We start from the raw sequence: 13,149 nt of genomic DNA, 5'->3' as shown, positions 1-13,149 counted from the left end.
TTTGCATTAAAAAGTAGCTGATGAGTACTCAAATAGTAATAACAACTAGGACTTGATTGTTTTTTCCTTGGCTGGAACACTGGAAAGAATTTCTGGAATTGCAATTAAGGTTCAATTCACTACAACTATGAAAAGCACAACATGCCTCCTTTTTCACCAGTACTCTAGGTTTCACAGAAAGAAGTAACAAAGTGACACTGAGAGATTCTGGGTGGCACCAGTAATAATAATACTTAAGAATATTCAGAAAACGAACACACACACAAAAAAAAAAAAGAACTGTCATCACCTCCACAGAAGTTTACTAGAAGTAATTTATTTTGTATCGATGACAATATAATCCTTAATTAAGAATTTCATCCCTGAACTGATTTTTAAACACTGTTTTCCCAAACATTTGAATTTTCCCTAGAAAAACCCATACTAACAAATGAAATACACACTTTGAACTATAATGGCATGGGACTGCTGTCATATCCAATCACTCTGGTATTGACACAAAGATTTAGTGGATGCATTTCCCTATTACATATTCCTTCTCTACTCTTCTGAAAACTCTAAGAAAATGAAGGGTATCAATAAAACAGCTGGAGAATTTCCCAAATATTACTTAAATGTAAAAAAAGTGAAAAATTAGCCATATCTAATTTAAACGTACAAAATTTTGTTCAAAACTGTATCTAACATTTGTAACTGCTATACCAGGTCCAGGTTGTACTCAGTCAGGGTATGCACTTAAATACAATTTAGAGATATTGAAGAGCTAGGATTATATTCAGAGTAGCAGAATATATCTAATTCCATTAAATCTAGTTGCATTAAGGAATGGCTGGTATCTGTAACAGATCATTTCCACATTTAAAGAAATAAAGAAACCATTTTAATATGTAAAAAAACAGTTTAGATGGAAGAAAGTTGAGATTCCTTCATGAATGCAGATGGAATGGACTTCGAATTCCCCAAGATTTTTTTTCCCTTTTTTTTCTTCATCTGTTTCTCCTCCTGTAATTCTCACAGGAATATGCCACCTCTAGTACTAGAAGTATCCTCTTTTACTGTTCTGATGAACCCAAACAGCACACTTCTGCAAAGCTTCAGTGTGTGCAGTAATTCAGAACACAGCCAGTAGAAAACCATCTGTCTTTCTCAGTTACTCATTACAGCATCAATATGCAGCTCACAAAACAGTCTGAAGCTGTAGTTATTTTCAGCTCTAGAACAGCTGAAACCTCAATTACACTGTGCTAACAATGAACCCAATTACTTGAGGACAACAGACTGAGTCGACCTCCATCAAAAAAACAGAATACCAAAAACACCCCCCACAAAAGCCTCCTCAGCTCAGCAAGCATATTGAATGAGTCCCTTCCCCCCTCTCTTGCCTCTTCCCTGAAATTCTAAGTGATTTTCTAGTTTAAAAGCACTAAAAAATAACCACACCTGACCATCCACTTGTCATAACACAAGCCAAACAAAATCAGAAGGCTTCAGAAAGCAATGTTTATTCAATGCGATGTTACCGAATCAAATTCTGGGACTAAGAAACTCTTGTTCAATACTGCACACAATAAAACATTTTAAGTCATTAACCAAATATAGAAGAAAGAAAATGCAAACCACTGGATTGGAAACTCATCAAGTTATCTGATGTAGAGATTCAACTATATGATCAAGTTTTAAGTTTCAGCTGATGGCTTCTGAAAAGCAGCTGTAACAACACACAAGTTTTGTACTACTGTTTTAAACATTACATGTGCTTCTCCTGACCCTTGTATGCCAAATTACGAATCTTCAGACAATAAAAGCATTGCCGTGCAGTCTTAAGTCACCAGGTTTTCTCCTAAATCAGTTTCTTACTCAAGTTTCTCTGGCCAACTCCACTCTGATCTACTGTTATTTTTCCACCACCATTTTATCTCCACAACTTTACTGCCAAACAGATAAGCTTCAGCCTCTCACCATTACATATTCTGCTGTCAAAATACCAAATCCCAAGTCATTAGGGTACTACAAGTAAAAAATGCAGTCACTCATTCTTTAAAAAGTAAAATTGAAACATTCACTGTAATTAAATGGCTGTGAGTCAGATGGCTACAGAAGCCAAATTACTAATAAACATAAAACACTGCATTGCTAGTGGTTTCCATAAGAGAACAACATTCTGAAAAGGCCAAAGACTAACCTGGAAAGAACAAGATATTGCTACGGTTTTCTTACAATAAATCAAGCTTACACAATGTAAGTAAGACTCTTATGGAAGTAACTGAGTAACAAAACAAACAAACAGGCTACAGGAAGCCCATTGGCACCAAAGAAGAGATAATCAGGTTGAAGAAATGTGTTGTTTTTCACAGCATTTGTGTTTTGTTCTGTTTCTGAAACCTGCCACATATGCACCTAAGATTATGCAGGCCCACCTATCTTACTCAGCCAGCAAGAGATGCATTTTCTTGTGCACCCATCACAGCAAAGTCTGGCTTAAAGTCTGGTGGGTTTTAGTTTATTTCTATTGATACACTGGGAAGATGAACACCAGAGATTTATTTGTTTTATTCACATTTTCCCTTGACCTAAAAATAATACAAATTTTCATGAAAGTAGGCAATACAAAAGGTGTTCACAAACTGTATAGCACTGATGAGACTACTGTAGCTCTTCACTGTGTTCTACACCTCTTGGACAGTTCTCAGTCAGGGTACTTTGTTTTGCTCTCTTCTCCCACTGCACTTTTTGCAGTAATAAACCTTATGCAACATCTCATGTACCTCCAGCCACAAGTCCACAGATAAATTTCAGGGGACCAGTCAGCCCCATGCGCTAAAGCAAGCAAATCCAAAAGGGAGCAGCCCTAGATAATTGGTCCCTGTTATTGCAACTCCAACATCAATATTTTCCACAGTCCCGGCTCTCAGCACTCTCCTTCCTCCAACCTCCCCCAGCCCCCAGCTCACCTCACGTGCTATACATATTCCTTTCTGATCCCAGTCTTCCTTTCAACACATCCTACCCTTCCCTTGTTTTTCCATTCAGGATATCCCTCCTACAAAATTCCACTTCAAAATAATGACTAACAACATTGCCATGCCATCTGTTTTTATAACATACCACTCTTTCTACACCTTTTAACACTCCATTTATATAGAACATAAATTTTCTGGAGTGAGGACTACCCCACTATCATCTGTACCCTGCCTAAAACAACTGGTTTTGATTCTTAAATCTTTCATCTTTAATATAGCACTGGTTAAAAATGACTATTTATTTCCTTGATTATATTTCAAACTGCTGGCATAAGAACACAAATTCACCAAAACCTGATATGCTGGCACAATCTGTAAATGCTTAGCAGTACTTTATTCTGCTCTTCCCATCTCTCTGAAAGTGTGTTGATGGGGGTTTTTTTGGCTTTTCTTGTTGTGGGTTTTTTAATGCATCAGACTGAAACCAGGAATCCGCACTGTAAAGACACTAAATTAATCTCTGCATGGGAATTGCAGGTTTACAAATGCACATGTCAATGCACAATTCCTCAAGAATGGTACATCAAAAAAACCACCACCAACAAAAAAACACAACCCAAAAAACCATAAGAAACCAAAACAAAGAATGACCTGAATTACCATGGCATAAATGTACAACATATGTCACTCTTCTGAAGTATGAAAAACACGGGCCATTTAAAACTGTATTTCCAATACAGAACACCTTTTTAGTCACATGATGACTTACATTCAGTTATTTTACAAAATTCTCTTGTTTTCCGTCAGGCAAAACATACCATTAAAACCCAGAAAATCCAGATCCAGGATTTATTACTTTTACACAGCCATAAAATATCCAAGATATCTTATAGAGATTTTATAAATGTTACAAAACAAACCTTGCTGTAATCAGAATTGAGATGTAGTGCTTATACTTTCATCTCAGAGGATGGCATGTTAAAAAAAGAAGGGGTAACAAGACACACACTGAAGATCTCTAAAACAGATTTGACTGTTATGCAGCAAGGAGAGGAATGAAATTTAAGTGTGGAGAAGCAGCCTTGCAATAATGGATCACAGAGGCCAGTCATTTGTGGTGTACTTTAGAGGTCAAAACTCAGGCCAATGTTGCTTAACATCTTCATTAAGGACCTAGACATTGAACAGGTGCACCTCAGCTCAGCAAGTTTGCAAATGATAAAATCTGGAGGAGTGCCTTATACACCAGAGGGTCGTGCTGACATTCATAACCAGCTGAAGAAACAGGCAGAACTCCATGGAGCCCCACAAGGAGAAATGAAAAGTCTTAACCTGGGGAGGGACTGGAGGCAGACTGTCTGAAAAGCAGCTCTGATAAAAAGGACCCAGGGTCCTGAATGTAAACAAGCAGCCAGAAAGAAGGCCAAAAAGTGTCCTGAGCAGCATTAGGAAGAGTAACACCAGCAGGTCGAGGGGCATGATGCTTCTCCTCTATTCAGCACTGCTGAGATGCATCCTGGAGTGCTAGCTGCAGGTCTGGGTTTTCCAGCACTACACATGGACATACTGGAGTCAGGCCATAAAGATAATTAAGGGTTGGGAACACTGGACATACAAGGGAAGGCTGAGTAAGTCAGGATTTTGTAGCCTCAGGAAGAGAAGATGGGAAGATCTTATTGATGTGTACAAATACCAGATAGGAAGCAAAGAAGAGTGAGTCTGACTTCTCAGTGGCACCCAACGAATGGACAAGAGGAAATGAACAAAAACTGAAACACAAGAAACTTTAAAAGAAGCCTGGTGGATTTCTTTCTTTGTTTGGTTTGGTGTGTTGTTAGTGTGGTCAAACACTGTAAGTCACTTAGATTGTGGCATTTTCATCCTTGGAGCTGGTCTAGAGAGTCCTGCTTTGTGCATGGTGCTTGGACTAACTAGACAATCTCTAGAGATGTCCCTTCTGACATGAACATTAATCTGAGAGTGAAAACACACTTCTACTGTAAGAAATAGATAAACAGGTAACCCCCCAGTAAAGATGGCTAAGCGTCAGTTCCACAAAGCTAATTCAAACAGCTCAAACATCAAAATATTTGATACCATAGATTCATTTTACCTCAGCATAAGAATCTGCCTGTAATCTCTTCTGACTTCCTACAGACAGCAAAATAGGTTTCACTGCTTACAAATGTGAATGCCACAAATCCATCTGCTTAATGGTCCATGGACAAAGACATATAAAAACATAAAGAACGATTCATTAAGTATTTCATAACATTTTAGCTAGCTTAAACATGTAACTTTTCTAAAGAAAACACAGAAGTTTCTGTATCACAAACTCCAGAAAATAGCCTCTTCATCTGGTTAATAAGCATAATAGGGGTGGTAGAAACAAAAATTTGTTCATTATTGATCTGAAGGCAGTACCGGCCAACATGAAGGCTGAATCAGTTTCCAATTCCCACTGCTTAATAAGATCTGTGCTATGCAGAAACCCACCTAGGTAGTTTCAAACACAAAATGAAAGACTCATTATACATCTCATTATACAAAACTCAGAAAACTTCTATTGTAAACCTCTCCTGAGGTGTCTTGTCAGGTATTATGGATTAGGTGCAACATTCCACAGTCCTTTCAATATTCATACTGAGTACCGCATGTTGATATTGCACCTAAAATAGGACATACAGCTTTTCTGTAGTAAACACTGGTTTAGTCAGCAAACAGCACAGAGGCACAACCTGAATATAAATAAGCAGGGCTGCTCCTACTTTTTCTCTAATTTTTAGGAAAAAAACATGTCACTAAAGAAAAAACACAGCTTAGCAATGGTCTCTGTACTGAATATTCTCTTTTCTTCCTCTTTCCAAATCTTAATCATCTTTTACCAAAACCTTCCAGTAACTTTCACAGCTGTAGGGCAATCAGCTTAAAGACAGCTCGCTGCCTGGCAACCTTTCCACACCATCTGAATGCAACTGTGCTTATCTGGACACACAAACAGACTGTACAGAGCACCTGGATACTCACTACTGACAAGAGTAACCTCTGTAATCACAGAATGGTTGAGGTTAGATGGGACCTCTGGTGGCCACCTGGACCAAATTCCCTGCCCAAGCAGGGCCACCTAGAGCTGGCTGCCCAGGACCACAAGCCAAGAACTTTTAAGTGCCTCCAAGGATGATGACTCCCCAACCTGAAACCAGAGAAGGCATGCACATATACACAAAAGTAACATAACATGAACTCATAAACATGCAGTCAACATGACAGACTGCAAATATATGAGTTGGGGAAGAAGTTATCTGAAATGGCTGTCTGCATACTGATTGCAGGAAGGCTGCAACATACAGACATTAAATGGTTCCTTAATAAGCCATATGGCTCAGCCCAGCCAGCAAGTGTGAAGTTTTATTTAAATGCCCTGCCAAAAAATACACAAACTTCTGCATACCTTATAACTCCACTGTAATAAAAAGCAGCTCTTGAAAGAAAGGAGCCTTAACAAACATGCATGAATGAAGCTTATGCAAGAAGTGACATTTCAGACAGTCCCTATATCTGGTACAAACTTTTCTGGTATTTGTTTAGGTTCATGTATATTTTGGGCTCTATTCCCAGTCTTAACTGTATCACTGGCAGAAAAATACTGCCTGTTTGCAAGCTCACATACTTGATTATTCCACTGTATTCTTCAGAATTATTAGTTTCACCAGAATACATACAGGCATTGTGAATAACAGTGTGATTACATGTAACTATACAGATTTCACAGCAGATCTTTGTAATCAATCCCTGGCCCTTATTAACCAAGCCTACCCTTTAACATTGTAATTGTTACCACAACTGTAACTTTGGTCGACATATAAAAGAATATCAATTTACTGTTCACATTATATTGTTATTGGGCAGTGTAGTAACCAGAAAGAACACTGCTTGTAGACACCAGCTTCTTCACTGTACTATCAGTTCTGCTATTTATTTGATGTGGGACCCTAAGTAAATTCATCCTTTTCTTTACACAAGTATACCTTGCTGTCTGTTAAGAACACATTCCTGAAATATGAGATAATTCAATATGGTGAAACAATTTTCCCCACAGAATAAATGTGATACAGAGGAGATATATGCAGGAACTTAAAAAATGCACACAATTGAAACACATAGGGGCAGACAGTGAGGAAAAGGCAAAGAAGCAAGTTCATCAGTTGTCATCTCAATATCCAGTGATGACAGACCAGGAGGCTGAGATACTGGCTTTGCAATAGCTGGAGATAACAGAGCTTCTTTAAGGTGTAATTAAAGAAGAAAAAATTTTTCAACTTCCAATTGTCCTGAGATTTTGATGAGCAGGTTTTCTGTAACATGAGATCGAATCTTCAGTGACTCTGTCCAATAATTATTAAAAATTTTAGCTGCTTTATTTCTGAGACAGAACACTGACTATAAATCTTTCAGTATGAGTGTTCATATTGCCTCCTTCCAAATGGTTATATGTTCACCATCATGCTTCTCAGAGGTCCGCTGCACACAGAGGTCAATCAAGTCAACCAAGGGTAAAGGACAAAACCAAGGTAATGACAACAGTTAGTAGAAGAGAGTATTATCAAATGATCAATACTGGAACTCTGAATATGAGAGACTGAAAAGAAATTGATAGCATGGTATTATCACACCTGCTTCCTTCTTTCAGAGATTTATCTTGTCTACTCAGACTGTAAAAATTACTAAGCAGGAGCTGTTTCTCACTGAGTGTTTACACATCATCTCATCCTGCCAACCTCAGTTGTGATATGCATGTGCTTCTCTGGTAAAATTAAGAGAGACAACTATTTTCAGACTAGTGTGCTATTTTGAGGAGGTTCATTTTACACACTGAAAAAGAATATATTTCAACCAGCAGCCGAAAAGCACTCTTAGGAAGTATGTAACTGATCTGGAAATTATAGCTGAGATAGATAAGCTCCTGGTCTACTTCCAGGGACACTAATTATAAAAACCAATCCCAGATACAATATAGATGTAACTACTTTGTGGGACACTTTGAAGTCTGCAGCTGATCGAGTTTTAAGCCTGTAGGGTCAGTTATGTATGTATTTTTTCCACTGAATTACAATAGCACAAAAATATTCAATGACTTAACCAAGAGGTACTCTACAATCGGAAGCAAAATATTGGTTATGACCCCAGTATCTGGATTCTATTTAGAACATGAATTTTGTCATAGTATTTAAAAGTTTATTTAAGAAACAGAATTTTAGTGAGTTGTATATAGACAAGTATGAAATTGGCTACTTAAGTTCCCTGCTCGCGAAGCAGAATCTCAGTTTATTCAGGCAGCCTCTGATGCTCAAAAAACTCAGCAGGCCATCTATACAAAGTATGTAACAAATGCCTCTTTAAAAAAAACCCGAAAAAACCAACAACAAAAAAAATCCAGAAGGTTCTTTAAAAAAACCCAACCAAACACAACAAATCCCCATCTCCACCAAAACCCGACAATATAGAAATTTTAAAACTTTTAATACATGAGGCAATTTTTGAAACAGTTCTTCAGAAGTATGAAAAGCCAGTCAGTGCAAGATGCAGAAATGTTATGCTGGAAGTGAAGCTACACTGTACAGCACAAAAATCTTTTAGGCCATGCTGCAGCCCACAGAATAACCCTTTATCAAGAGTTGTACACTGCTATGTTTTGGGAAAGGGCGTGGAAAGGTAAAGCAAAGGCACAAGCCTCACCACAATGGCTATATCCTCTTTTGCATCCTCTCACTGTGAAGCCACAGAAGAAAGTGGAAGTGTTAGCAAGAGGTAGTACCCACTTCTGGGAAATAGAATATGGAAAGTAGCAGCAACTGGAACGATGCTCATCTGTGAACACTAAGGAAGCTGCAGGGAATGACCACTGTGGGGGACAGTGTCTGAAGTGGTAGTGAATATGGGGAGAGGAAAAGTTCATCATGAGCTGAGCATGGAAAGCAGCAAGATCCTGCAATGAGTTCAGTCCTTCTCAAATGAGCAATAACAGAGTACAGAAAGACACAGACACTGGATGGGATCAGATATACAGCCTAGCCAGGTCAGTGAAGGGGGAAAGGGAAGGGGGAAGAACAGAAGAAAGAAGATAAGCAGGCCCCTTCAGTGAGTCATACCAGAGCTACTGCTGCTGGAAGGGAGCCAGATTTTAGCTGGAGCTTTTGCCTCTGCTTTTCTTCCCCCCTCTCAGAAAACCAAGAAGTGAAAGCACCAAACTTAGATGTCTACCTGAAATACACTCAGATTTTGCTGACTGTAAGCCCCTACACTGTATTACATTTAGCCTCAGAAAAACTTGTAATCAAAAACATACAAGAGTAACTTAAAAATATTCTTTTTTTTTTTTTTTTTTTTTTGACTGGGTTTATATGCTGCCCTGAGTAAGATTCTTTCTTGGATCAGCAATTTCATAATGTAAAATACAAAACCCCTGCAAACAAGACAAATACATAACATGGCAGTTGAGGACAGCAGTTACATTACTCCTCAAATTACACACTGCTTTTTCCTATGTAAATTCCTAATCTGCCTTCTCCAAATGCCCTCCTGTCAACTGAACACACATTTTTTCAGCCTAACATCCTTCAAAAGCAATTTAAAAATGTGCACCTATTTTTGTAAAATTTATCACATATCAGCCTCAAATCACACAAAAAATTTTTTTTTGCTAATATTTCAACTGTTTGACAATACTCATTATCACACACCAACAGGTATCTCCTATGTGGTTTATGAGTTGTATCCTCAGCTACTTGTGCTCGTCTTGTTACATGAAGTGATAATTTAGCAACCTCAGCTTGCTTATTAATGTCTCTCCTAAAATGACACCCAGTTCATCTAGTCTCCCTGATTTTTTTTATGAATGGATTTACGGCTTGGTTCTTTCTGCAGTTGAATAAGCACCTGACAGAAACTCTCAACTGAGCATTCATGTACATGTTCTGAAGTGGTCAGTGAAATCTTGAGGACAGACTCCAAGAGCTTGAAATAGCCAAGAACTAGTAGGAAACAAAACAAAGCTTTAATACCCCCATACACCACAAGAGAACCTCATTGTAAACAAATCTTCACAGTACCAGCTAAATGGAAGCAACATGAGATAGCAATCTTCTTCTGAGATCACCTAAATTTAATATAGATTTGGAATGAGGCTTAGGGTGACTTACAGGGCTTGATTTGCAAACGGAATTAAATTCTCTTCAACATCTTCATTAACGACTCGGACACAGGATTTGAAAGAATGCTAAGTAAGTTTGTGGCTACACTCAACTGGGAGGAGCTGCCGACTCCCTCAAGGGCAGACAGGCCCTGCAGAGAGACCTTGACAAATCAGTGAGATGGGCAACCATCCACCACAGAAGGTTTAACAAGGTCAAGTGCTGGATTCTGCACCAGGGATGGAGGAACCCTGGTTTTGTTTCTAGATCAGGAAAAAAGGCGCTGGAGAGCAGCACTGCAGAAAGGGACCTGGGGGTTCTGGACAACAGCAAATTGAACAAGAGTCATTAAGCTATTAGAGAGCATCCAAGGGAGGGCCACAGGGATGGTGAAAGGTCCTGACGGGAAGCCACATGGGGAACAACCGAGATCTGCTTGGTCTGTTCAGCCAAGGAGGAGCCTCCTTCTCCTGGAGGAGACTGAGGGGAGACCTCATTGCAGTTTTACATCTTTCTTATGAAGGAGGTGCAGGTACAGATCTCTTCATTCTCGTGACCAGTGACAGGACTCGAGGAAGCGGCGTGAAGCTGCATCGAGGAAGTTTTAGGTCTGGTATCGGGAAAAAGGTTTTCCTTGCCTAGGAACAGGCTCCCCAGGTAAGTGGTCACAGCACCAAGCCTGACAGAGTTCAGGAAGAATTTGGACAACACTCTCAGGCACATGGTGTGACCCTTGGAGTGTCCTGCACAGGGCCAGGAGTTGGACTCAATGATCCTGATGGGTCCCTTCCAACTCAGCATATTCCATGATCCAATGACTAAGATCTATCGAATTTACCTCTTCCCAAACGAAACTATACACATACATGAGTTTTGATTACAGATATGTCTTACCTTAAATATAGCTATTTTGAAGCTATAAATTCAGGTATTTATGTGATTGCAAAAATCTTAACAAGATTCAGATTAGCAACAGGAATGACAATTCAAGAATTGATAATTCAACCAACAGCAAAATAAATTTTCATTATTATTTCCCTCTAAACAACAGGCCTTGCAATTTTTCAAAGTTTTTTTCTGTTTTTACAAAGAGCATTTACAAAAGTACTAGTTAGCAGACCATACTGCCTGAGAAAAGAATGTGACTTTGTTCCATACTTGAGCATTACCTAGTGAATTAAAACCTATTGTTTTTATGTAAAAGCAGCAATATTATGAGACTCCCTCAGAGATACAAATACCGGTGTATCAGATAATATCTATGCTCTTGAACAATAAAGCATGAATTCAACACTGCTTTCATTGTATTACCACCATGGCAGTGTTGCAGCATTTCTGAAATTATACTTTTGTCCACATCACTATGTCAACAGACATGCCAGTCTGCTTAAACAGCTAAAATTGAATTAAATGGCTCAACCAGCTCACTTCACCTTTTGCTACTGTAATCAGAATCTTACTCTTTATTTCACAAAATAACAGAATATAGCAGGCAGACCTTTGGGCTTAAACAAAATTTTGATTCCTCGTCTTTCAAGCTCTCGCTATGCAAAGATGTAGGACATCAAGACAGAATTTGCATAGCCTTGCCAAATACAAGATTTCTTCCTCAAAAGGCATAAAGAAGTTGTCAAATGTTACTGCCAGCACAGTCCATTCTAGAAGCTGATCCTTCCATTACTCTTAATTAAAAGTCTGGCTTTTTCCTCCTCCAACCACAAGCCACTTTCATTTTATAGATTGTACCAGTAAACCTTTACAAGTTAATTGTTGAGTACTGGATTACATAAAAGCCTTCAAAGGTAACACTGGCAATCCCTGTCATTCTCACACTTCACTGAGAGCAGTAGGTGGGGCAGAAAGCACAGGTGGGTGCCCTCAGGACCACTGTCCTTAGCTGCTGGCAGACATAAGGATACAGCAGTGCCAGACGTTTGACTTTCTGGACATCTGCATAAGCCACTGCCACATACCAATCAAACCCCCTTCACTCAGCAGGTGACATTTGGAGTCTGTTCTGACCCTGACTCCCAATTACCTGCACAGCTTGGGCACACAGCTATAAACACACTAAGAGTCTTGCAAAGTTAACCATGCTGGAGGTGGAGCAGCCAATACAGCCATAATAGGTTGCTGCCATGGAGGCAACAAGGCAACTGAGCACCCTTCCTGGAGGCCAGGCACACACATTAAACCCAATGAGAAAGGGTTATTCCCACCCAGACCAAGTGAAGAAAAGCATCGCTGCCTGTAAGCTAAACAATAAGGACATCACATTGTCTTAGACAGTATGCTAGAAGTTGTTTTCACTATTTCTTTTTCCTCAAAGAAAATGTCAGTGTAGATGTAAGTGATTGCACTTCGTTTTAAATTTCAGCTCTCAAGAAATAGCCTGAAAATCACTGTCAGAGTACTTCTGACAAGGAGTGCTTAGGTCCAACACCTCTGAAGAGAGAGAATTACATATGTCTGCCTTTCTAAAAAGGAAAAAAAAAAAAACAATGCAGAGATGCAGTAAGAAGCTCATGAAGCTTAATAACAAACATTACTGAAGGTACAAAACATTAAAAAAATTTAAAAGTTTAAAAAGGAAATAAACAGGATAGACAAGTAACACTGCTTTTGCAGACTCTAGTGAATTGTTTTCTCTAACGAAGACAAATTAGAAACAATTCTATTATGCAAACTGACATTAAAGTTTATGGCTGGGGAAGCCAGGGATTTCCTACGGTATTCCTAATAGCTGGACAACTAAACTACCTCACTGTTTACATTACGATGCCACATTCATGATATGGCATAGGCTAAACATTTTCTTAAAAGTAAATAAGCCTTAATGAGTTAACCACACGCATGCACAAAAATCCTGCTACCTGCCAACAACCTCAGGCTCAACATTTTTTAATCATGAAATAGTTACTCCTGCCATTACATAAATATTATTACATAATATCTCCTTTGTATGCAGAATTAGAGCTACAATAAAATAGCTCCCACTA

General features: G+C 38.8%; 1 protein-coding gene across 1 annotated transcript in view; it reads right to left on the bottom strand.

The window, feature by feature from the left end:
- Positions 1-13,149, bottom strand: part of REV3L (REV3 like, DNA directed polymerase zeta catalytic subunit) — a 115,493-nt gene that overhangs the window by 101,002 nt on the left and 1,342 nt on the right. The gene's annotated exons all lie outside the window — the stretch shown is intronic.

The sequence above is a fragment of the Vidua macroura genome, chromosome 3, assembly GCF_024509145.1.
Source record: "Vidua macroura isolate BioBank_ID:100142 chromosome 3, ASM2450914v1, whole genome shotgun sequence".
Classification (NCBI taxonomy): Eukaryota; Metazoa; Chordata; class Aves; order Passeriformes; family Viduidae; genus Vidua; species Vidua macroura.
Note: the sequence above shows the minus strand (reverse complement) of the source record. Positions and strands in the feature narration are given on the sequence as shown.